This window comes from Gymnodraco acuticeps, unplaced genomic scaffold (assembly GCF_902827175.1).
Source record: "Gymnodraco acuticeps unplaced genomic scaffold, fGymAcu1.1, whole genome shotgun sequence".
In the NCBI taxonomy this organism is placed as follows: domain Eukaryota; kingdom Metazoa; phylum Chordata; class Actinopteri; order Perciformes; family Bathydraconidae; genus Gymnodraco; species Gymnodraco acuticeps.
The window spans coordinates 1,260,504-1,288,170 of NW_022992041.1; the positions used below are offsets into that span (position 1 = coordinate 1,260,504).

At 40.0% G+C, this 27,667-nt stretch overlaps 1 protein-coding gene and 1 long non-coding RNA gene across 2 annotated transcripts in view; one reads left to right on the forward strand and one right to left on the reverse strand.

Moving 5' to 3' along the window:
• slc35f3b (solute carrier family 35 member F3b) overlaps window positions 1-27,667 on the reverse strand; it is a 75,052-nt gene that overhangs the window by 35,192 nt on the left and 12,193 nt on the right. The gene's annotated exons all lie outside the window — the stretch shown is intronic.
• On the forward strand, window positions 9,478-11,039 carry LOC117536868. The gene is made up of 4 exons (XR_004567630.1): window positions 9,478-9,629; window positions 10,241-10,449; window positions 10,532-10,688; window positions 10,791-11,039. It is a non-coding gene; the product is annotated as an uncharacterized LOC117536868 (long non-coding RNA).

Here is a 27,667-nt window from a genome sequence, read left to right on the forward strand (position 1 = left end):
CACACACACACACACACACACACACACACACACACACACAGGTCAGATATAGTATGGCAGCCCTTTGTAATCACTTCTCACTTTCTCCTCTCCATCCAGTCCTTTCTAAGGACGTTGTTAGAGCTCTTTCACACTGTGAGCCGCTCAGAAACCTTTTGAATTCTGTATTTTTTCTTCAAAGAACAGTTCCTTCATAGTGAGGTGACAAAAACTACAGTGTCTCTACACTGTCTTGACAAAACCTACTTTCCAGCATACGCACTTTGAGATGCATGTTTTTTTTTAAACCAGCCGAATCCTATTTGTCTATATAAAGAAGACTTAGAATATATATTGACTGCCGGCAGCATGCAGGGATATGTATTAAAATATATGAGGCAGCTTTCATGTCCTGGTGCATAGCAGGTTATTTTACATCCAGGCAAGTTTAATTAACATGAAAAGCAATCAGCAGTGTGAATTTCAACAAGACCCCAACTGAATGTAATTTCTTCACTGAATTCATGATATACTTTTATTGATCCCTGGGGCGGAAATCTTCCCCCCCCATTTCAAGTTTAGATGTTGCAATGAAAAGCCAGTATGCTACTTTGTATAAAAGACTTGCAGAAGCAGAGAGGAGTTATTCATGCTGCTGAAGGATGCTTCAACACGTATGACCACACAGGGGACCGAACCTCTGACATTGAGTTTGGAGACAGCCTCGCTAACTGCTATATGAATCCTTGAATCATTAAAGCTCCCAAACAACAAATGAAAAGAACATTTGAGCCTGAACAGCCACTGGGAGCAGGACCCTGCTTCGAGTTTTGGAACTATTGGACCTGTTGCCACCCTTCACTCACTCCTCTTGCAAAAACAGCCTAACTGTCTCCCTGCCAGTGAACTCAAATTCAACTAATCTCCATCTTCGCTACTGTCGGTGCCATGGAAACTGCTGACAGGACTGTGAATATCCTGTAACCAAATGACACCAGCAAATACCAGTAAAATAATACACCTGAGACTCAACACTTTAGTTATGCAGAGATTTAGCCATATTAATCATTTTGCTTGAACATTATTGAGGCTGGCAGACTGACAGAAATTGGGCATAGGACTCTGCGTTTGTGGTAAATAATTCAGAGCAAGGGAATAGGTTCATACACCAGCAAAAAGCTAGTGGTTAAACACAGTTGGCAGTTGCAGCAGTAACAATGTAAAGGTCTTTCTCACAAGGGAACAGTGATGTTTATGGATTGCCAAATGGAAAAAAGAAACTAATTCTGCCCTGTATCATTATCATTAAGCCTCAGAGCTGTTCGTTTCTGTCTTTGAAGTGCTCTGATTCGCCGAGTCCAGACGGGGTTGCTTTCAACACTGATCAAACTGTCTTTCTGATCACTAACCTTCCATCTACTTACAGCAGCAGGTGTTTGGAGGCCCTTCAAAAGGGTGTGTGTGTGTGTGTGTGTGTGTGTGTGTGTGTGTGTGTGTGTGTGTGTGTGTGTGTGTGTGTGTGTGTGTGTGTGTGTGTGTGTGTGTGTGTGTGTGTGTGTGTGTGTGTGTGTGTGTGTGTGCCCTCAGTAGTGTAAAATCCAAACTCTTACTCTCCTCCAGCTTTACTCCTCAGTCCAATCTCAAACAGTGAGAGCACCCAGGCAAAAAGAATGCCATCAGTGTTGGACAGAAATAGAACGTGATGCCCTTGCGTTCCCAAAGCTGTAATTGCGCAGCTTTCTTGCGCTTGTTATGGGGTTTTTAAGAGAGCTTGTGATAGAGTAGCCAAAAATGAGAACATTTATCTTTCCAATGAGGCTCATTATAAGTGTAGAGAAAGCTAAATGGTTGATAAATGTCACTGCAAATCATGCTCCAATTTTCCACAGTAATCATACTGAATTTACATTGAGGAAAAGGAAAGAGGTGCTCTAAATATAAAGGATGTATTTTCTGTTTTAAAATAATGCACAATTGAATTGGACAGGATATTAAATATGCCTTTAAAGCTGTGAGCTTGAAAAAAGTGATTCTTTTGAGTTGACAGTGTAATGAACTCAACAAACTCTTCCCCAGGTATGATATTCATACAAATATATTCTCAGTGCCCATTGGTCAAAAGACAAAACCACTTTCAAACTGCATATTTTTAGCCACCAGAAACACAGTAATCAAAGTGTTTAAATGCTTTATGCAATTTGCAGTCATAAACAGTTCCTGTCAGAGTCGTTTCCTGTTAAGCATGGAGTGGTTTCGCATAAGTACTACTCAGGCCTGTGCATCGGCTTGATTTAAATAAGCATTGTGATTAAGTTGTTGTTCTATACAGTGGGCTGAGGGATGTGGACCAGTCAGTTCCCCGAGGGGGAGACGAGGTTCAAGCCTTCCTGGATCCTTCTGCACTCCCCCAATGGCTGTCGGCTCTCATCCGTGTCCACAGCTCACTTAATTGCCTGATTTCCTAACCCCATGTTGAACACTTTGTACAGGGTGGGCTGGGGGTTATAATAATGACTTGTAGTGACATGCAAGTGGAAGACTCGCTCCCACAGCTCTCACAGAGTAAATGAAGCCCCACCACCAACCTCTTGATACAATAATACATCAATCATATGCAGCACAATTGGTTTGTCATAGACAAAGATGTGGGTCTGTGTGGTCCATGTTATACAGAAACTTCCAGATGATACTTGATCAGCAACAATTTTGACAACTTTGTTTTTTAGTGATTCACAATAAATTAGCACGTTTTTGCATTCTTATACAACATGCTAGCATTTTCACTGTAAACATTTGAGCATGCTGACTTTAGCATTAGCTTCAAGTACAGCTTCACCAGTAGCCTACTGCTGTAGCATGACACTTAGCCTAGTTGGGTTATTTGAAATTGTAAGATAACACATCTTTTAACTCTTCTCTGAAATTGTATAGACTCAACAGTTGATCACTTAATCCAGAAAATTGCACATACTTACTACCAGCTCAACTGTAAAGAACAATCTTTAAAATCATGAAAACCTAGAATTTTTTCTTTCTGTGTTGATGTTATGTCTTTTCGATCAGCATCTTGCTGAAGAATGCATTGGTGACATGCAGTTGCTTTGAAAAAGCACGAGTGGAGGAACTAGACATGACATTATCCTATGTCCTACAGTATACTCGTCATCTTGAACAGAGTGTAATGTACTGCATCAAGACTTGGAAAGCACTTTAGATCATACACACTCAGGAGACATGAAAACTGGTCATTGGGGAGTTTTCCATGCTTGTACCATTGTTCACCATTTAAGAATCTACACGCAGTGAGGAACCAGAGAGATAGGTGAATGCGCTTGCCTGTGGCCTTTGGATTCCAAAATAAATCTACTGCTTACACTCTCGCAGTCATCAGTACTCCTCCATGCACAACACTAATCTATGAGATGGAATGAGACATAGAGAGACTCTGTTAGACAACAGTGTCCTAGGCTTGTTACAAATGTGATTTTGATGTAAAATGACAAGTACAATTTGAAAGCATCCATGTGATTTCATTTCAATTTGCCACCTCCTAGTTTATGAATTTCAACTAGTGAAACCTGTCAGCTATCCATGTTAATAAATCTTATTCTGATCAGCACATACAAACCAACCAAAATCTTTGAAAGCCATTCAAATAGGAGTGCCCACTGTTTTTAGTGAGGATTATTCCTTTCTTTGAACCATTTCACAAAAAAATGGATCAACTGATAATTATTCTTACCTAAAGAGACATCAATTAGATGGTCAATATACTTTTTTTGTTTTAACTTCAGTCACGTCACTACATCCAGATCAAGAAAAGCATCCCGTAGGCCTACCAGAAATAATAATTTAACTTTTGGGGTATTATGCTAAATGATTTTTTTGCCAAGAGTTAAATGAGAGGATCAAAACAGCTTTCATGCCTGTGTCACAAATATGAAGCTATCAAAAGCAGCTGGTAAGCTTGGCTTAGCATGATAAATGGAAATAAGAGAATCAAGCAATCTCTGAAGCCATCGGCTATCTTTCTGATCAAGATAAGCTTGTGGGGGAAACTGCCAATACTTCTGGGGTTGCCAGCTGATATCCGTGCCAATACTTCCTCTTCTGTGCGCAGTAAATTGTTAACAGTTTAGCAAGTTTAGTTTCAAGTATAGTTGTAAAACGCTCTCTTTAACCACATTTTTCACAAGTAACAAGATCATTTTAAACCAATCAAAAGCTAAACTATCGTCAGACGATAGCCCAGTAGGTTATGAGATTGCATTTAGGCCAATGCATTATTTTTATCCAGCTCAGTGTCTCCCTGCAGTCTCCCTTGCCTATAGCATCCAGTTATGAAATCAATTTGAACTATTCCTTTAATTCCAGGCGATAGCCGGTGAACAAGGATGAAGATACTTTGCAATGGAGGAGCGATGCACAATGTCAGCATGGGAGCTTGGTGAGGCAATATAATATCTGATCCTCCACTGAGACAGCACACTGCATCCTGGAGGCTTAACTGTACTGTTTACCCCCCCCTGAGTCGCTGCAGGCTGAACCATCACTACCATCCCTCCTCCAACTAATTTCATCGCTAAACCACAAGCAGTATTGCTCCTATGTAATTTCCAGGACCATATATCAGTTACTAATTTGTATAAATAGACTCTCACACATACAACAAAGGCACCATATTAAACAATGGGCAGAAAACAAGCTCAGCATTACAATAGTTTTTCATTTACATTATTAATGGTTTAATACTAGCTTCAGGTCGCTGGAGTATTTTAAGCAAAACTATTTATCAAGGACCATGCATGGCTGCTCTTGTTTGTTTCTCATTTACCTTTCATAAGAAAGTCTTCACCAAATTAATCTCAAGAGTCACATGCTGAGCTCTATTGATTTCTGCTGCAGTGTCGGCAGAAATGTTTTTTCTTTTCAATGTCCCTACCTGCTTTTACCTCAAAATGAAACGTGACCAAGACAAAGAGAGGTAAACAAGAACAGAGAAGATGAGACTGGAATAGATTTATATTCAGGAGTACAGATGGGATTGAATATCTCATTTTGTTGCATGATTCTCATACTGTATACTAGGAACTTCCGTCAAAAAAATGAATTACAGAATAACAAAATAGTCTTGCGCATGTTGCACGACTATGCAAGGGGGAAAATGGGTAATAATAGACTACATACTAAACTACATTTTCACACGTTTCATTTTCATTTATCTTTGTCCTTTACACAACAGATCTGTTAAAAATCATACACACCTATATTAAAAGCAAACAGTTGCAGACTTAGAAGCGCTTCTGAAAAATATGCGCAACTGTGGCTCTGTGCATCTTCTTTACCACAAAAATATCTTGACCCAATATAATCCTGGCTTGTAATGCCTGCTGCTACAGGAGAGTGGTATTGTGTGCTGCAAAACAGCAGGCAAAGTTAGTGGGTCAGTGGTTGTAGTTAAGTATCAAACCCCAGTGAATTTGATGAATTAGAGACAAACATGTAAACAGCTTGAGCCCTGATACAGAAGAAATTAAACATAATAAGCCAAAACAACTTACTTGAAAACCATTGGAACATTTTTAACAATCCGCTTAAAGTTTTAGCCCAATTACAACTATGCCTATAGTGGTGCAAGAACCTGATGTAGAGAGGTTCTGATAATACAACCCAGTCTCACGGCATTTCGTGTTATAGTCACAACATTTAATTTATTGATTCGTGTTCACCAACACGGTTTTCCCCTTTTTTTCATGTCACACAGAACGATTTTAAAAGCAATGTATTTCTATTGGTAGTGTGTTGCGTGCCTGCACCACGTCTTTTTGTCTGGTCGGGTCTTGGAAGACCGGAAGCTGTGGGGTTTATAAAAACATGTTTTTACTCAATATCAAGCCACGATTGTTGTTTTGATTTTAAATTGTATAATGTCGGAGTTTTTTTTATTGAGTAAGAAAAAGGTTGATAAACGCTGTGAGAATGGGTCTGCAGAGAGAATTTCTCCGCAATCCCAACTGTCTGTTATCAACCTCCAGCCAGGGAGTATATGGGACATTTCGAGCATCATTGCGATACAAACCCACTGAACTGATTACCCAAGATCCTCAGCTATGGTTTAAGCTCAGTGATTGAATGTTTTAGAATGCACGTTGGGATATGGTGTTAATGTGATACCCCGTGATTAATCTTCCAGCTCTGGGATTGGATATTGGAGTGACAGTGCGCCAAGGTTACGCTGAGCGTCACACAGGACTTTGAAATGGAACGAAACCACGGCAGACTATCCAAAACTGGACTCGAACTGGACCATATACACAACTACGGTGTAGTTATGCAATGAATTAAAAACTTGGGTCGCAGGTTCCTCTCAACAGTGCATTACAATACATCTATCAATATGTGTGTATACCTCCACCATTAAACTGTCATGTTCTGCACATTTCTTATACTATCTACATACAGTACATAAGAGTATAATTAATATGTATACTATCAGTTAAAATCATAGACTGTATATATAAATGGTAGTAGTGTCCGTGACGTCACCCATAGGATTTTGCAGAGTTGCCGAGAAGCTCTTAGTAGGCGGAGTCGGCCACTAACGGCTTGACAGCAACGTCAGAGTCTAATCCCGCCTGCTCCAAATAAGGGCAAAGAGGCGGAGCCGAGGCGGGACCTGCTGCCTCCGAACTGGAAGTAAACAGAGCTAGCTCAAGCTAAGAAGCTAAGCGAACATGAAATACATGCATACCAAGTTACTGCTAACAGTGTAGTTCCCCTATATAAACGTTACATTCATAATCAAATGAGACAATCTGCAAGATAAGTAGCTATATTTTGTTATTCTTAATGCTTGTCATTCACACGTTAAGAAAATAAGTACCGATACATAGCAGAACAATTGTGGCGATGTTCAGCTTGTTCAACATAATTTATTTAGCTAATACTACAGCAGGCGAACCAAGTCTGCGTTTCGCTGCATTCCTTGATCTCCAGTTATAACGACGGACTCCACCGCCCGGACCTAACGGAGCCGCAGGGGCTAGCTCCAGCCGGCGTCCCGGAGCTAGCCCCCTGCGGCTCATTTAGCTCCGGCGGCCACCACTGGGATAATTGGGTCCCCTATTAACATTTGCTCCCGTTTAGCATTTTGGGCGTCATAGCCATAGACTATAAAAGTCTTACCCATGGCTGAATCATAAACTAAAATGTATATGTATGCATAAAGGATTACGTCCTTAGCTGGCTAATAAGTAACAAGCTAAGCTACCAAGCACACAAACACCTGCGAACGGGGTTAACATGTATAATATGATCATTTTAGACTTCTTGGAGTACATTCAAGCGCACAGCACGACATTTTAATTGTCTGGTATTTGTAACAATATTCCCTAAAAGGCACAATCACCACGAACACGGCTAAAGCTAAAGGGTCAAGTGCAGTACTATGACTAACTAACGTTGTAGCCTCTATGGTTGTAGCCTAGCAGCAGTGTTGCCAACTCCATAGTAAGGAAAGTAGCCTAATTTGCATATCATGTAATGGCGGCTGTAGGAGAGAGCATGGTAGAGGGGAGTACAAAAAACGTTCCCAACCCTTCAAGGATCAAATTCTGGACTTCTCCAGGAAAGCATCATGATGTTTAGCTTGTCACAGAGATGTTTAGCTTGTCACAGAGAGGCACACACACAGTGGACGAGGTGATTGAGTGACTGAGGCTGTGTGAGTCAAAGTAAAGCAAATGCAGTTATTTATTATAGTGTGAAAGTGAGTGAAGAAACATTTACATTTTACATTTAAATCCCGCTCAAAACCAGGACGGCTTGGCAGTTGGCGCATGCGCAATTCATTTGCTGTCTCGACGCGGGGGAGTGTGGTTGTCTCCTCTCTGCTCTGACTGCAGCAGCAGCTCTGCTGCGGACAGGCAACTGTCAGTCTGAGCGCCTGTGAGTACTATGGGAGGGAGGCGGGGCTCACGGCAGCACCGTTAACTCGTTAACTGCAGAACAATGTGAGTCCCTAATAACAGCATTATAAATCATTAGATTAGTCGTTAGTCGCTTTTGACACAAATAAGTAGCCGGAGGGTTTGGAAAGCCGCCAAATTTAACGAGAAAATCGCCAAGTTGGCAACACTGCCTAGCAGAGTGGACAAGTTGCTGTTAGCTGACAGTGAAGTCTTGTTTAGCTAGCATAAACTCAACAAAGCTAGCGTTAGCTGGCTGACTGACGTTATTTTGCCGCTAAACTGCACGATATAAAACCAGACCTCTCAAGTCTCACGCGGCGTGAGACACACGCATTTCACTCCATTCACACGCTCACACGCCACACCTTGTATTTCTCACGCAGAGATTTCTTTCCAGGGTACCGCCCACCAAGTTGCGCCGCAATTTTGTAAACAAACTAGGCTTGTTTGAGACGCGTTGCGGCTCGCCTCGAAAGTAGACGAGAATAGCCGATCGCAGCCGGGGGAGGTCTCAAAAAGCTCGCCTGAAGTCGGACAGCTCGGAGTCCATGCTCGGAGTCGGCTTCGTCTTCTTCTTCTTCTCTCGGTTTTTTGGCGGATTGCAAACAACTTTAAGGTGCATACCGCCACCTCCGGAGTCGGCTTGACTCGGTTTGCATTTATAAAGAATGCACACATGTGTTTAATCGTTAATGTCAGATATGTACTAAGTAAATACATTTTTTCCTGCTCCAGATTAGATTCAACTTTATTGTTATTGCACATATTACAGGTACTGAGACAACGAAATGCAGTTTAGCTTCTAACCAGGTGCAACAAGCAGTAAAGTGAAAAGTAATGTACACAATCTACAGAATAACATATAGAATGAATTGAATGATGAATAAACAGTGAGGGCTATGAATACACTAGATATACACAGCAGCCTGAGAGCAGTATGAACAGTGTGTATGAATATGCTAAGATATATAAAGTATGAAAACGGTAAGCAGTGCAAGTATAGTATAAAATATATAGATATTCATTTCATGATGATAAATATTGTGGAACAATGATGAAAAATGTGAATGGAAATGGCGACGTAAAACTGACACAAAACAACAACAACATTTTGCCAGCCAATTGGAGAGTTTCATCACCAGCACGTGGTAAAAACCACCAATGAGCGCTCAGCTCGAGATACCAGCGAGTCGTTTCCCATCAAGCATTTCGCTTCTGCAGCCCGTGGAGAGCAACTGCGCCAACTCGCCTCGCCTCGCTCTCAAGGCTGCGGGCGTCTTTGTCCCGCGAAATTTCAAAGTCTCATGTGGGCGGGCCTCCAGAGCAAGTCGGACAAAATGACTAACCATCATGCAACGCACTAGCAAGACGTTGATCGCAACTGCGCAGGTCTGCGCAGGTCTTGCTTGTCTCAAACAAGCCTAGTAGTACATAATCACTGTAGCCACGCATCAACCAATCAAAAGAATGTAAGCTGTCGAACAGCCAATTAGAAAATAACATGGCTGTATCTGGGTAGGATTTAGACATTTCGCTACAACATTCCATTCTGATTCCATTCCAATGATTGAGACGCTTGCTGAAGAGTAACCAAAGAGGACGGCTGTCACATAGTCACTCACTGACATTTTGCGTGGCTACAGACTGCTCGACGTGGGAGAAGACCATATTTTCAGTACAGTAAGTCATCTCATCATTGATTTCCGTTGTTATGGAATATATGTCCAGGGAGGTTTTAGCTAACAGTTTGACTGACTAGACTAGAGTATGCATGAACTAGCCTAGCTAGCCGGTTGAATCCCTGCTAGCTAATTTCAGCAGCTATTCTGACGCTTGTTTTCTTCGGAATTTTGCGCCTACACTAACTTATTATAATGATTATTATTGTTATTTATTATTATCGTTATTGTTATTGTTATTGTAGTAAGCACCAAGGCTATTTGCTCCCTTGTTGGACTGTCCCTATGTCTCCTATTTTCCCGGTGTGTGCGCGCGCCAGGGCTGGAAATTAATTTTTTTTCAAAACATTTGAATATTTACACAACACATGAACATTTACCAGCCACTGGGGAAAATCTACCAGCCATTCAGTAGTAAACCAATGGTACATTTGTATGTATTTAAAATCTACCAGCCACTGTTATGTTTTACCAGCATTTGGCTGATGGTTGGTGTTCATTTCCATCCCTGGCGTGAGTGTGAGTATAGTTTATATCTCTACCTGATGCATATTGTTGAAACTACCTGGACTTAATTTGCTTCTCTATCTCTTTCTGTTCTCTGTCTGGTAGGAGCAAATCTAAATGGCTCAATAGGCTCCTTGAGGCTGGAGACATCACACCTCAGGAGGTGCAGCTATTCCAACAGGCAGCACACAGGCTGTGGAGTATGGCATCAATAAACTCCCTCTGAAGGAGGCTCTTCTGAGGCATACAAGATTTGTGGATGTGCAGCAGAGGACTGAGTGTGGGGTGGAAGATGCCCTATACTTTATAGACAGGTAAGAGTTTCCACATTTTCCAGGATTTCAATACTTTGATTGAATACATTAATCAGTTCTTTACACATGGTGCTCTTTTTAGATTTCAGGAACTACTACCTTTCCATGGGCTGGAGGAACAGGACAAGGTGTGTGAGCAGTTCCTGGAATATCAGCTGATGGATATCCCCATGCCCCAAGATCCCACCACCTTTAATGTTGAGGAGTTTTGGGGGAGTATGTCCTCAATCAAGTGCAAGGTAAGAAATATGTGGCACCACATGACATACAGTACACATAATCAATTGAAATCAAAAGCAAAGCATTTGAGTAATAGAGTCTCTTGGTTCCTTTTTTTGAAGGTGACCGGTTTGAGCCAGTTTGGGAGGCTCACTAAAATAGCTCAACTTGTTCTAGTGCTCCCTCACTCTAATGCCGACGCGGAGAGGGTTTTCTCGATGGTTGGACTGAACAAGACAAAAACTAGGAACAGCTTGGCCCTAGATGGAACACTGTCCTCCATCATGACAGTGAAGATGGCAGGCCTGGAACCAAACTGTTTCAGATGGGAGCCACCAACCCCAGTGCTGAAGGCCTCAAAAACTGCCTATAACACCTACAACAAAAAACACACACACACACACACACACACACACACACACACACACCCCACAGAATGAAATAAATATGTTTTTATTTGTATGAATTTATGTGTCATTTATCAGATAAGACCCCGTCCCCACCCAAAGCCCCGCCACTGCCAAAATCTCACTCTGAACTCTGTTCAAAACTTGAGAGCCCTGTAAAACGGTGGTCTTCAAAGCGGATTTAATCCTCAATCACAATAATAATATTCAAAGTAATACTGGGCAAGTAATGGGCAAAATGTACCGTTGATTGATGCGCCTTGTCAGCGGACTGGTAGCGACACGAACCGTTAGCCCCGCAGTCTCCAGACAGTCACCCAAGCCTCGTCCTTCTGATAGCTCCGCCCCTTCGCTCCAACCCCCCACATCTACAGGTGAAAATTACTTTTGCGACACATCTATCGCAAGAAGTGTAGCAAAAGTCAAGACTGCAGATTCGTCGATTTATACTGCCACAGAGCAGATTCGTCAAGTTGTAATGACTGATTTGAGAGGTTGTAATAAATAAAGTTGCAGTTGTAATGGAAAAATATATTTAAAAAATATGTATCTTTCTGCAAGTGAACATTCCATAACTAAGTTCATTTTTTTTATACAAGCTACAAAACTTTTTTTTTTCTTCTGTGACTTCACATTTGGTTCACAGTTACGTGGATATTTTTTACAAGTGTAAATTTGGTTCACAGTTACGTGGATATTTTATACAAGTGTACATTTGGTTCACAGTTACGTGGATATTTTATACAAGTGTAAATGTATGCACACAAACTCAGATTTTTTTTCTGCAAGTGCTCACATCAGGTATTTCACGCTCTCGCATTTTGCCCCATATCTACCTTCATAGAAACTAGGGCTGAACGATTAATCGATTTTAAATCGAAATTGCGATTTTAAATGATGCGATTATCAAATCGCAAAGCCTGCGATTTGTTTTTATTTATTTATTTATTTTTTACAATATATATATATATATATATATATATATTTTTTTTTATTGTGTGTCAGTCATCCACACCAATCAGAAGTGCTGTGCTCCACATGTACCAGCCATTGTTAATCAATCAGAAGTAGCCCATGATAGAAGGTGATAGACAGATTGATCCAATCACCTGCCAAGTGCTTTTGAAAGTGCCAGCCCTTTCCAAATGGCTTCCAATGGAGCTTTCCTAGATGGTTTGGTGAAACAAACCATCTGGGTCAGGTTAGTAATGCTCCATCACATGTTTCTATTACAGGGTGAATCTTAAACTGAAGCTTGACTTTAAAGCAACCCAACGGAAGTTTCATGTAACTTTAGTTCTTTCACTCGTAGCTCGGGCTGCGGGGGTGCTAGAGACGGGAGCACGTTGATACGACCTTCCTAGCCGGAGTTATGGCCGTATTTTACAATAAACTTCCGTTGGGTCGCTTAAAAACAAATATCGCAATTCGAATCGCAATCGCAATATTTGTCAGAAAAATCGCAGTTCGATTTTTTTTCCCAAAATCGTGCAGCCCTAGTAGAAACATGTTTTTTTTCTGCTGTAAAGTTGGGCATTTTAACATGGGGGTCTATGGAAATTGCTCCTTTCGGCAGCCAGTCCCTAGCGGCCCATGTATGAACTGCAGTGTGTGGCACTTCCGTATTGGCGTCCCGGCTGTTCCCCAGAGTTTGCCGCTTGGTTAAAATAAGTGCTTCAACATAGGTAACATTGCAGGAAAGCAATATATTAGACGTTGAGTACTTTGTCAGGCTTAATATTTATATGTAGATACCCCCAAAGCTTTTTTCTTATTTAAAAGAAGACCTTAAACTAAAGTATTCTTTAATGTTTGAATAAAGATTAATTTGTTTTTTCTGTTTTGCACATCCTCATATTAATATCTTTGCACATCCAGCACTAAACTGTTTTATTTTGATCACTTACAGTATTTTCTTGATGTTTTTATATTCTATATTTCTATCATTGACCTTCTACTTTCCCTCTATTGTGTATGTACTCTTAATATTATTTTCATCAAATATAACATATTAAAAAAATAATTAAATAATGTGCTTTAACCACTAGGCGGTACACACAAGGTACACACAACATACAATGCCATAATAACTTTGTATTATTAGCAAGGCTGCACATAACTGGTGCGGAGGTGCGCGCCAAAAAAAGAGCACCGCGTCATTTGAAAAAAGGCGCATTTGCTTACCAAAATTGAGAGAGGGAGAGAGAAGAGAGAGAAGGGAGAAGAGAAAAGAGAGAAGAGAGGAGAGAGAGAGAAAGATATTTGCGAGTTGCATATGAACTCAGGGTTGGCCCGTAGCACTGGCGTTATAGATGTTCGCCTAGGGCGCCAGATCTGGGGAGGCGCTGCGCTGGCAGTTCTGGGAGGGAAAAACACATTTTTGACCGTTGGGGCTCATCCTAATTTTCGGCCTTGATGTAACAATATTCATAATTAAGTAAATGTAACACCCTTTTCACCCCGGTTACACGTTTCATTTGCCCTGTACGATGGGCGCTGTAAGTGATGAAAATGGGGGATGTTGGCTTATCTGGCGCCCGCAGCTCACAGCCAAAATGCGAGTGAGCGAGGGAGAGAGAGAAGGGCGCATCGCCCGGTGTTGTTATTAGAATCTGGTGCTAGCTGCTCTAACGGATATAATAAGAAGAAGATGTTTCTACAATAATGTGGAGGGAGAGTTCTCTCCAGTCAGACTGAGAGGCTGATACTACAGCTCAGTGAGGTAAAGGACTCAAACAGTTTGGTCACAATTTATGTAAACACATATTTCCAAGGCACTCCTTTATAATTATTGGGATAAACAGGTTTGAAATCATTCCAATGCATATAGGACAGTAAACCAAAAATATCCTTTAAAACTGGAGAGATAAAAAAAAGAAAATGCATAAATAAATAAATGTTAAGGTAAAATAAGATATGAATGAACAACACAAATACAATAAGTTACATTCATTTGTTATTGGCTATGGTAGGTTATTGGTTATGTTCACATACTTATTTGATTACATCCACTTGTCTAAGATGACAGAGACTTTCGACCCAAAACCAGCTGTTGACTTGTGGATGCAAGCAGCTAATCGCAGACTCAACCAGAGAGGAAGTAGTAGGCCTACATCATCAGCTACCATGTCTGACAGAGAGGAAGACAGTGAGGAGAACAGTCAGGAGGGTAGTGATGACAGCTTGTAGGATTACTGGTCGTGCTAATGTTGTCTTGTGTTCACCTCTGCATGTGTGTTCTGTGTTCACCTCTGCACGTGTGTTCTGTGTTCACCTCTGCATGTGTGTTCTGTGTTCACCTCTGCACGTGTGTTCTGTGTTCACCTCTGCATGTGTGTTCAGTGCCGTGTGTCTGGCAAATAAAGTCAAGACCCCCTCAAAAGTTACGGTTTATTTCATTTTAAGGATGAGCACCAAGCAACATCTCCAGGTGCTCCTTTGAGAACCAGGGCAAAAAAGTTATGTGCACCCCTGATTATTAGTGTAGGACACTTATGTACAGTATGTATACAATTTGAAGATATGTAGTTGTATTCATGTTTTCACATAATTTTACAGTATTTCGCTCAGAAGTCTTCTAATCAGGGCTCTATAAATAGAAAACTACGGCAGATGTGTAATATTTAATGCAGTCGAACTGTGTATTACAATGCCGTTATGTGATGACTTCCAAAGAGAAAAGCAAGCACACTCGGAAGTATTATTTTCTTCTTTAAAAAAAAAAAGTTTTTCGGATTTCATATCGCATTAACACCATATCCCAACGTGCATTGCGGCTAAACAATCCAATCACCGAGCTTAAACCATAGCTGAGGATCTTGGGTAATCAGTTCAGTGGGTGTGTAGGTGTATATCTGTTTCCGGTTATTTTATTTTGAAATTCAGTTCCTGACGGATGCCAAAAAAGCCAGAGATTATAGAATTAAACAAATAAATAAAAACAAGGATAATTGTGTGTTATTGGCGAGTAAATAACAGTGTGTTATTTAGAAAAGAATAACAAATTAGAAGGAAAAAAAGATTTTAAAAAATACAGATTTCAGTATTCTGAGGCTCTGAGCCCCATTTATTTTCCTCGCGGACGGCAAAGAAAGTCCGACATTATACAATTTAAAATAAAAACAATAATCATGGCTTGATATTGAGTAAGAACATGTTTTTTATGAACCACACAGCAAGACCCGACCGGACAAAAATACGTGTTGCAGGCACGAAGCACACTACCAATAGAAATACATTGCTTTTAAAATCGTGTTGGTGAACACGAATAAATAAATTAAATGTCGTGGCTATAACACGAAATGCTGAGAGACTGGGTTGTATGATCCTCAGACTCCACCGGTCTCATTGCTCCTTCAGTATATTGGTAACCCTTAAAAAACCTGCCAGGGTACCATATTCCTGCTCTGTTTCTCCTCACCAGACTCCATCAAACAAACATCCCTCCCAAACATTTCCCTCTCTCTTTGTTCCCCAGGCCACACCCCCCTCCACCTGTGAGGGACAGCCCACCTGATCAGTGCCTAATGGGAGGTTAGGCAGGGGATAGAGGGACACACTGCACAAGGGGATTCACTTTTGCAGGGCTTTTATCACTACCATAAATTCCCTTACATGTTTGGAGGTATAACATTTGGTGAATTTGTATCTCAACATAGTGTATCCTTGGTGACAAAGTATCAGGTTTAAACAAATGTGATTAACACTTGAAGAACTAGTCATTATTTATCATCGATCAGCCTCTGGACAACATGAGTCACTGATGCTGATGATGAGCAGAGCGTTAGCCTGAACTGCACACAAGGTATATATTACTCAATATGTTGACTGCCCTGTGTTCTCATTTGTTGGCAGGAAAGTGACTCATTTTGATCTCTATAGTGAGTAATGAATGTTTTGACATTTGACAATACACTTTACATGTATTTGTTTGGTTTGAGAACATAATATATGTTTTTTTAAATGTTAGACATTCCTGAAAAAACAAGATATTTAAAACTTTTAGTTGATCAGTCTCATTAAAACAATTCTAAGGTAGCATTAAAGTTGAACTATTTCAGACAATTGGAAGCAGAAGAATAAGAGGTCAGCGAAACACTGACATACATTTTTTATGGTGAACATTTTCATATTTACAGAACTATCAGACACAATGCAACATAATCATACTTTTGGGATTGTGTTTATGGCCTCCTCATGAATTTTGCTCCCCTTCAAGCTTTGTTTTTTGCTCCAGGCAACCCAGTCTCACGGCATTTCGTGTTTCAATAGATTAAATGTCGTGACTAACACGAAATGCCATGAGACTGGGTTGCTACAGGAACTCCTTAGAGAAATATGTGTCTTTAGCAGCGCTAGCTAGTTGCTAACTTTGCCTGTATTCTGTTGGTGCTGAGAAGTTTGTGCACAGTGAGTGTATCTGAGTTCAGACTCTCTGCAGAACTGAGGGTTAAAATCCTTTGTGGGTTCAACAGTAAAAGCACCACTTTGACACATGACTTGTCACATTAGGCTGCTAAATCAAAAGCTATCTAACTGACATACTTCACAGCTCAACAACTGTGCCTACTGATGCTATAATTTTCGAATGCAGCGCCTGTTTGATTCTGTAGCATCTCAGGCCTTACTGCAGTGAGGTCAGCTATCGGTCATGCACTAACCCTGCGTGTTGCTCCAAAAGATAATCTTAATACAGCAGCTTAATGTGTAATGGGATATGCAAATTTGGCAGAAAAGGTGAAGTAGGCTTGAGAGCTTAATGTGATTGAAAAGCTGGTGAAAAGCTGCTCTTGCAAATAGCAGAGAAGGCACGGAGATATGACAAAACTGGGATATAGATAGAGCTGACTTTGTTTATTTTTTTACACTTTCACATTTCCACTGGTGACACTGGTGTCGAGATTTTCGTCTAATCTCTTTTTGGACAATTTTCTTCTGTCATTAATCACGTCAGCAGTCTTTGTACTTAGAGATTAAAGCAGAACATCCAACACAAATGTATGTTTAAAGTCTCACATTAAGCAATATTTAAACTAGTTAATAGTTGAAAACGGCTTGTGTTTGTGTCAGTGCTACAAGCTTCCATACTCATCCCCCTCCCATCAATATACCCACAAGCCTCCTAATTACTCGCACAACCCAATTTACACTTTGCTGCTTCTGTTCAAGCACTGCTCTTCTGTGGCAAACCCAGACAATGATATGCTGTATATGGCCACAGCAGACCGTGGATTAATTACGCCGAGGTAGGAGTCATCACTTCACAACTTCCAATTAACAGCAGATGAAAGGAGTAAGGAGGACAGCAGGACAGGATTTGGCATTAAACTGGCAGGATTTCCATTACAAGGTTGAGTGAGCAGCATTGAGAACGGAGCACTACAGCCATGATTCAGTTAGCGCTTAAGTCTTCAAGGTTAATTCTAAAGAAACACAAGCACGAAGGAAATCAAGCTCAGGAAACCAGTCTCAGATTTGACATAAGCTACACAGATGCTCTAAAAGTCCATGCACGCAAACTGTTTACCACTCCATCAAGCAATTTGTCCCTGTGCAAGAAAGGGGTTTTTCTTTGAGATATCCAATTCTGGACACAATGTTTTTTTTTACAATACTATTTCAAGCTCAGTGATATGGTGGTGTCATTTTCTCCACGGCATCCATAACTCTATGCACAGTAATATTCGTCACTTTGGATGAAACTGAGAGCAAAGACAAGAAGCTGAAAGGGACAAGAAGACTTGAGTTTTTCTCTTCTTCAAAGTGGTATAGCTGATTCACGGCTCCTCCACTCCACTGGGAGCGAGCGGGACTTCAGGAGCAGGTGTCTGATGATCTATGCATCCTTCTCAATTATAGATGTGATGTTACGCAACAGAACTGCTCCTACTGTACTGGAGATGGTAACAAAACATAAAAGCCTAAAATATGCTTGCTCAGGGAAGCCTTACTTGCACCACTTGGGCAGAACATGGAAATAGAAACGTTCCTTTCCAATAAATGTTTAAACATATCAAACCAGATTAAATAGGTTATTCAGTTAAATGTCTGCAGAACTGGGACAATCTGCTCGGTACTCCACTGAATCTTTGCTTCAAATCAGGATAAGCCTGAAAGCAACTGTCAGAAATGTCTTCAGCACTAAGTTGTGTCCATTTCCATTTTTTTGGCTGAGATTGAGAGATATGCAGTTCAGCATTTTACTCCCGTAGTGTAGATACATTTCCACTGTTCCTCTTTAATGGGTAAGACTCCACTTTTATCAAAAATAAATAAATACCCACTCAAAAACAAAATAACTGAAATGCTGAATGACCCTGTTCAGGCAACATGTCAGATGCTGGCACTATATGGTCATACAACTATTTACATAAAATATTCAATATATCATGATGCTCAAATCCTCTGAGCATACTTTTTTTCTTTGTATATGGTTTTTCACGCTCATCACTAAAACATAAAAGCATGAAGCACATTAAAGAGATAACACTGCAATGTCATGAATTGTATACATACAGTCTTTATAGTCTCTATTTATTTGTCTTTATGGGTGAACATATTTACATTTGACTATAACACTTACACACCTGACTTAGAAGCCTTTATGGCCATATTCGTGTCTGTGCTCAACCCTGTCTCCTAAAAATTACGTTCCCACAGAGCTAAACTGCATTCTGAATTACGTTTAGCTTGAAACGTATTTACTCCCACGTTACGTTCGTTATGAACATATCTAAAATACGTTTATTTTCTACATATCTTTGCCATTTATTGTCTTGCTTATAATAATGATAATAGTCATTTATAAATATCATTTTAGAGCACACCTTTGAAATCGAGAATCAGGCTCGATATATGGTTAAATTAAAATCAGTAGGCGAGGCTGTAATTTCGCCAGCTGTTACTCTCATGAGCGAGGCAGAAAATAATAGTTTTAACATGACAAAAAGCTGCTGTGTCGTTTACCTCAAACATTAAAACAAATCCAGAGTTACGTGTTTCTGTACTTCCTCTAAGAAGAAAAGACAGTAAAAGAAGAGCTCTGTGGCTTCAGGCTTGATCGCCGTTCAAATGACAGCGTTGGTTTCCCCAAAAATGGGCGGGGCTGTAAAGTGACGTAGATTTTACTATCATCTATTATTCAAAACCATTCTATTTATTCTAACGTAAATTACATGCCAGTGTTTTATCTTTTTATTTATTTGTTTTTATTTTAAATCGTATAAACGTCTGTGAGGAAAATAAATGGGGTTTAGAGCCTCAAAATACTGAAATCTGTATTTTTTAAAATCTTTTCCTTCTAATTTGTTATTCTTTTCTAAATAACACACTGTTATTTACTCAACAATAACACACAATTATCCTTGTTTTTATTTATTTGTTTAATTCTATAATCTTGGGCTTTTTAGCCGTAAATAAAGTCACCAGAAACAGACGGGACATTTCGAGATTTAGGATGGCCGAAGACACTACACTACCCATAATCCCCAGCTATCGTTTGGGACTACAGTCCCGTTGACAAACCCCGTGATGTTGGAGTGGCAGTGCGCCAATGTTACGCCGAGCGTCAAGCTCTTTGAAATGGAACGAAACCACGGCAGACTATTCAAAACTGGACTCGAACGCCCCCCGAGAAATACACATGCTGGCTATTGTGTTTCGCAACATGTTCTCTATGGCACGTATCTACTGGGAATTGTAGTTTTAAAAGACGTTTTTCCCAAAATTAGAAGTTGCCAGTATTAAACTGTGTACAGCCCTGGAGGTTTAGGCGATAGGAAACACATTGGTGTGTACACATTTAAAACATGTAATTACTAAATGGGTAAAAATCGCTTATATCCATAATGTGCAGCATTAATATATACCCACACGACAGCTTACTTTGTAATTCTACTCCACTACAATTCAGAGGTTAACCTGGTATTTTTACTCCACTACATTTAGTTTAGTTACTTTGCAGATTCTGATTAATGATGTGAAATATAAACAACCCTTAAAGCAGACTTTAGTTACACCTGAGTAAAATTCAGGGAAGGTGATTGTCAAGTGCCAACAATCAGGAGAGATATTTGATAGGTGGTGCTTGAGAAGACGAAACATTTATCTGCAGATCTCTATAAAGTATATTCATTACTTGTTATTCTCTACTAATAGTTAATTAAAAACTGTATAATGGCTATTTTGCACATCCCTTTCAAGATTTCAAGATTTTCTAAGGTTTATTGATCATATACACAACTTCGGTTGCAGGTTCCTCAACAGCGCATTACAAGACATCTATCAATATGTGTGTACCTCCACCATTAAACTGTCATATTCTGCACATTTCTTATTCTATCTACATATATAAGAGTATAATTAATGTGTATAATATCAGTTAAAAGAAGTGCTTCAACATAGTTAACATTGCAGGAAAGCAATATATTAGACATTAAGTACTTTGTCAGGCTTAATATTCATCGGTAGATAGATACCCCCAAAGCTTGTTTCTTGTTTAAAATAAGACCTTAACCTAAAGTATTCTTTAATGTGTTAATAAAGGTTAATTCGTTTTTCTGTTTTGCACATCCTCCTATTAATATCTTTGTACATCCGGCACTAAACTGTTTTATTGTAGAGATCACTTATAGTATCTTCTTGACTTTTTATATTCTATATTTCTATCATTGACCTTCTACTTTCCCCCTATGAAAGTATGTACTCTTAATATTGTTTTCATCAAATAACATTATTCAACAAAAATAATTCAATAACGTGCTTTAACCACTAGGCGGTGCACACAAGGTACACACAGCATACTAATAATAACTTTGTATTATTAGTGTAGAACACTTATGTATGTATAACATCTGAAGATGTGTAGTTGTATTCATGTTTTTACATAATTTTACAGGATATTGCTATATTATTTCACATGTTTTACTTCTACAAATTAATATCTGATTTGTAAAACATCACAGACAGAAAGGTATATCCGTCATTTAATGGTACGCTATTGAAATTCTGAATCCATAGATGTGTCTCCCATCACCCAAATCCCCTGACTATTCTCTCAACTCAGTATTTACATTCTTATATTCAAAGAAAATCAGTAATATCTTTAAAAACTACAAGTCCTTTTCTATCAGCTGTGCACCGTTATGGTGTAAATTTAACCTATTATCTACCAATTGGATCAAATATAAAAGTCAGCCGAATTACTATTGATACTGCAAGGAGACGTATTTTGTGAAAAGAAATTGAAGATGTTGTTTAATTGTTGATATATTTATGATCCACATCAAGGCAAGGCAAGTTTATTTATATAGCACTTTTCAACACAAGGCAATTCAAAGTGCTTTACAAAAAATGAAAGAGATTAAGAAAATGGCATTTAAAATCAGTCATTAAAAAGAAAAGCTAATAAAATAAACATTAAAAGAAAAAAATACATGGCAGTCAATTAAACATTAAAAGAAAAAAAGTACATGGATAAAAGTTACAGTGCAGTCAATTAAAAGCAGCGACAAAAAGAAAAGTCTTCAGCCTGGATTTAAAAGTAGTCAGAGTTGTAGCGGGCCTGCAGGTTTCTGGGAGTTTGTTCCAGATATTTGGAGCATAATAACACATAATATACATCAAGTATTCAGTTTTGGCGGAGGTTCCTCATGTTTGTCTAGAAGTCTTCTCATCAGGGCTCTATAAATAAAGAACTACGGCAGATGTATAATATTTAATGCAGCCGAACCGTGTATTACAATGCCGTTATGTGATGACTTCCAAAGAGAAAAGCAAGAACACTCTGAATTAGGTATTATTTTATTTTTCGTTTTCGGATATCACAACTTATTAACACCATATCCCAGCGTTTATTGCGGCTAAAACATCCAATCAACGAGCTTCAAGCTGAGGATCTTGGGTAATCAGTTCGGTGGGTTTGTGGTGTGTATCGCTCGAAATGTCCCGTCTGTTTCCGGTGACTTTATTTACGGCTAAAAAGCCCAAGATTATAGAATTAAACGAATAAATAAAAACAAGGATAATTGTGTGTTATGGTTGAGTAAATAACAGTGTTATTTAGAAAAGAATAACAAATGAGAAGGAAAAGATTTTAAAAAATACAGATTTCAGTATTTTGAGGCTCTAAACCCCATTTATTTTCCTCACAGACGGGAAAAAAGTCCGACATTATACGATTTAAAATAAAAACAAATAAATAAAAAGATAAAACACTGGCATGTAATTTACGTTAGAATAAATAGAATGGTTTTGAATAATAGATGATAGTAAAACGTCACTTTACAGCCCCGCCCACTTTTGGGGAAACCAACGCTGTCATTTGAACGGCGATCAAGCCTGAAGCCACAGAGCTCTTCTTTTACTGTCCTTTCTTCTTAGAGGAAGTACAGAAACACGTAACTCTGGATTTGTTTTAATCTTTGAGGTGCAATAAACGACACAGCAGCTTTTTGTCATGTTAAAACTATTATTTTCTGCCTCGCTCATGAGAGTAACAGCTGCCGAAATTACAGCCTCGCCTACTGATTTTAATTTAACCATATATCGAGCCCGATTCTCGATTTCAAATGTGTGCTCTAAAATGATATTTATAAATGACTATTATCATTATTATAAGCAAGGCAATAAATGGCAAAGATATGTAGAAAATAAACGTATTTAAGATACGTTCATAACGAACGTAACGTGGGAGAAAATACGTTTCTAGAAGATATGTAGAAAATAAACGTATTTAAGATACGTTCATAACGAACGTAACGTGGGAGAAGATATGTTTCTAGAAGATATGTAGAAAATAAACGTATTTGAGATACGTTCATAACAAACGTAACGTGGGAGAAAATACGTTTCTAGCTAAACGTAATTGAGAATGCAGTTTAGTTCTGTGGGAACGTAATTTTTAGGAGACAGGGTTGCTGTGCTGTACCTTACTTTCAGGTCTCACTTAATACACACCGTGAACAAACAGAACAGAATGATTTTCCCTAATGTCTCTCTACCCACTGAATAATGGTACTGGTCTTTTATTATGCACCATTTACACACTAACAAGAAAGATACTGACAACACTATTATTTTAATGTATTTATTACTTATTTACTACATTTCCCATAGTACATTTGCCCACCCTGACACAACATTCTTATGCTTGTCACACTCAGTTGTGGATAACTTCAAAGAGAGCAACAGTTATAAGAACATCTCGTCTATGTGAGAAAAAGACCGGGCTGCAACTACTCATGTTTGCATTGCATTCTGGTCTTTTGAGGTTTCTGTTTGGTGTTGGAGTAACACCAGTTTAAAGTGATATTCCAAGAAAAAACAAGAAGAAAAAGCTCTTGTTCTTGGTTTGTCGTTTTTAACCAAGCCTGTATGCAAGCTGGAATTATCCATAAGCAGCTGTGTGCATCTGCATTACTATTCTGTCTTGCTCCTTAGCTCCAGCTGAGTTGAGAGGTGTCATTATTGTCATCAGTCACAGTCGGCCCATAGCTCTCCCTTCCCCTCCAGCTGTCCAGTTACCTGTTACTGCCAGCAGTGAATGTGTGCCTGCATACATTGATTCTCTCCAACCTGCTCCACTGTCTCACCACAGCCAAACCCTGAGCTATAAATAGAACCCAACCTCATTTCATGCTTTGTAAAGCTCTACATTTGTACAAGAAGGGACGCCACATTTGTGATAGATAGCATGAGTACATAGAAGAAGAACAAAGACTGTTTTGTCAGACAAATGTTTCACCTCTCAGTGGAACTTCACATACCAAAAAGGACAATTTCCCAAGCAAGAAAAGGCCATTTCTGGCTATGAGGATCTGAATTAAAACAAGCTATTCAGTCTGAACTTTGTGAAGGCCAGCTTTCCTTTTCTTTCACAAAAGGGACTAGCTATACATATATTCTTTGCTTCATGTTTTGATACAAATAGAATCCAATGCTTGTGAAAGAAAATGTTGATTAAGCAAGAAAATTGAAGAAGAATGTTCATATTGCTGCAATTATGAGGAAAAACCTCTGAAAAAATAAAAAGAACTGTTTCACAAGTCTACTCTCTGACATAATCAGTCTAAATAATTATTCCTCTCACACGTCTTCATCTCGCCTATAGGACCCCTGAGTGAGCTTTACTCTTATTTGTAATCATAACGTCACCTACTTAATATTATAGTTGCTACATTAAAGGTGGGGTAGGTAATTCACTTCAGAAACACTTTTTGTTATATTCCATGGAATGCCCTTAACATCCCGATAGCATTGAATACATTAAATGCTTTGACAATAGATACATTAAAAAAATTCATCTGTGGAAGCCGTGGTACTGTAAAAAGCACGACCAATTATTTTAGCCTTCCATCTGTGCACAAGCTTATCTCGTGCCCTCATTGGTCATGTGTGCGTTCGTGTGTGTTGGAGGAGGGGCTCTGTAAGGAAGTCTGAAGGAAGGGGCAGATTTTTTTAGGCTGCGTAGTTTCAAATTCTAGCGCACTCGAGCTGGTTTCTCCATTCATACCTACCCTACCTTTAACATATATTACAAGATCATGCCAAATACAAAAGTGCACATAACATAACAATACAGTTTCCATGTCAATTCAAGCCAAATATATTATCTGAAGGTTGAATAAATGACAATAATAAAGATCAAGAATATCCTAAACAAGCAATCCAACATTTTAATTGGTATTATTTTCGCAAAACAAAAAGCTCTTTACGCAAAGGGAAAGTGATGACACTCAGTTTAATAAAAGGTTTTTACTTTCTACTTTTACTGCATGTGAACATAGTTTCCTTGTAGGCCTACTCCAAAGGAGATAACCTGCAGCAGAAATATCAAATAAAATTAGTGTTGGGGCAAAATTGTAATTGGTTTGCGAAGAGGAGACTGTGTTATTAATCATGTCAACGGTAGGTTTTTTACGATGACATTTTGCTCATATTCAGCAGAAGTAATCGTACATGGTGGATAGACATAAATGAGATAATAAGTCAGAATTTCTGCAGCACGGATACCATTGCACCATTGCTTTGCCACTTTATGTGAGAGCTGACTAATAAAAGTCTAGGTCTTTTCTATCAGATGTTGCTTCTTTTAGTGAGCTGCCTAGAGAGTACACATCTTGCCAGAGATTTATTTTTCCCATGCAGAAAGAAGTGGATGCTTAATGTTAAAGACAAAGAGTTGTTGTTATGATGTAAGGATATCAGTATATTCTAACCAGTGACCTTTTCTTTGATACAGACATATTGCTGTTATATCTGAAGGCCCGGACACACCAAGCTGACACCAAATAACTGACACAGATGGACCCCGACTGTTGCGTCGCCTCGCGTCTCTGCATTTTGGCCATGTGTCGGACTGGAACACACCGCAAATACTTCAGCCGACGGCCAAGAAGCACGTACGAACTGCGCATGCGTAAGTGGCAATAACTCTCCTTACCAGCAGGCGGCGGTAGTGTGTATTCGTCATTCAAAAGAGGCAACAACCGGAAGACAGACTGCGTGATAACCGAGAGAAGGAGAACAGACAGCGTGATATAAACAAACAACAAATAGCGTATGCGTTCCATTTTCACTCTACAACGAGAAGCTCATGGGGCTTTCCCAAACCGGTGTCGAGAGCTGGAGTTAAATTAAATCTCAGATTTGCTTTCTTAATAGTTTGTTTGGGTCCCTCACTTCCGTTTCGCTTCTCATGCACTGATTCGCTAGCTGAACAGCCAATCAGAGTGATTTATTTTGCCGACTGCCTTTGGCCGACTGCAAAAACCCGCCGATTCAACATTTCGGCCGAAAAGGCTGCGGCACGGCTGAAAAGACACAACGGTGCGGGACACACCAATCTGAGTAGGGCGTGTTGACGCTCATCGTCGGCCAAAATCGTTTTGGTGTGTCCGGCCTTTACACAAGCTCTGCCCTCTACTGGACTCTATGGGTACTACCTCTTAAACAAACATTCAGAGAGAGAGAGCATTCACCTACTGAGATATCTATAACGTAGCTGGCCCCTCAGGGCCCCTCAGCGCCTTCCTGAATGCGTGCGCAAGCCCACCGTATATAAGGCGGCCACGCCTCCTGACTGTCATCCTTTTCTCTTCAGCGAGTGAGCAACAACTGAAGCAGAGAAAGTAAAACGTTTGAAAGAAGAAGAAAGAGTTATCATACCTTCATGGAGTCGCCACAGAGACCCGGGCCTGTCCTTCGTGCCCTGGCTTAATAGCGGGCGTCGATCCCCACCACCTCTGCTTCGAGTGTTTGGGGGACCAGGATATGGCCGAGGCGGTGCCATTCACGTTCGCCATTCACGTTCGCCATTCCAGCGGTGCGGATGGCTCCGTTTGCCGGGGAGGACGATGACGAGGACTTCTCGTTGTCGGGCACTTCCGGGTCCGGCGTCCATGGAAGGCGGAGCGTGGCCATCTGCTCCCAGTAGGCGGCAGGCTGGGCAGAGAGCCTCTGCCCTGCTGCCGCGTGACAGGGCGGCTGCAAATAAACACGGGTGTGTTGGGGGGATCACGCCACATGGCACTTTCCAAAAAGACCGTGATGATCTCCTGGGAGCTCCTGTGTTTACGGAAGGGCTCTTTGGATCGATTTCCTTGGTCACGTGGATGAGGAGTAGTCGCAGCTTGGTGTATGCTGCTTCTTGCTCATCCTCAGAGGACAGAACACTGTCCCACACTCGCCGCCCTGCTGTAAACTCCAGTAAAGGAGCCAGCAGGTGGGCGTGCGCACATGAGTGGAATAAACCGCAGAAAGTGCTGTCAAAGCACTGTGCGGGTTCAAGAGATGCTATTGCCGGTGTGCTGTTGTCAGAAAACACGCCTTGCCTGGTATAATACACTGAACAAAAATATAAACGCAACACTTTTGTTTTTGCTCCCATTTTTCATGAGATGAACTCAAAGATCTAAAACATTTTCTACATACACAACATAACCATTTCTCTCAAATATTGTTCACAAATCTGAAAGAATCTGTTATAGTGAGCACTTCTCCTTTGCCGAGATAATCCATGCCACCTCACAGGTGTGACATATCAATCATATCATGTGCCTTAGGCTGGCTACAATAAAAGGCCACTCTAAAACGTGCATTTTTGCTTTATTGGGGGGGTCTGAAAACCAGTCAGTATCTGGTGTGAGGGGTAGGGTTAGGGTTAGGGTAATGTTGTGAATCGAGTGGCCTGTGTTCGTCGTCCATAACATACGCCTGCCCATACCATAACCCCACCACCACCATGGGCCACTCGAGAGTCCCGGGTTGATTTTTTGTCCCAGTCCGCCCCTGGTATCTACCACGATTGTTTAAATGGGTAAACGTCTTTCGGGTTACTACGTTGGGTTCGCGGAGAAATACTCTCCGCAGACCCATTCTCACAGCGTTATAAACCTGTTTCTTACTCATCATCATCATCATCTTTATTTAAAGAGACTCTTGGTCCATTATTACAAAAACATACAACACTCAAATATAAATTAAAAAAGGCAGTTATACCAATGTTTCCACAGAGGTGACTGGTATCGTACAGCACTGAAACACGGATTTGACAGCAGCATAATGACAGAGTTATGAGAAACATTCAATCGACA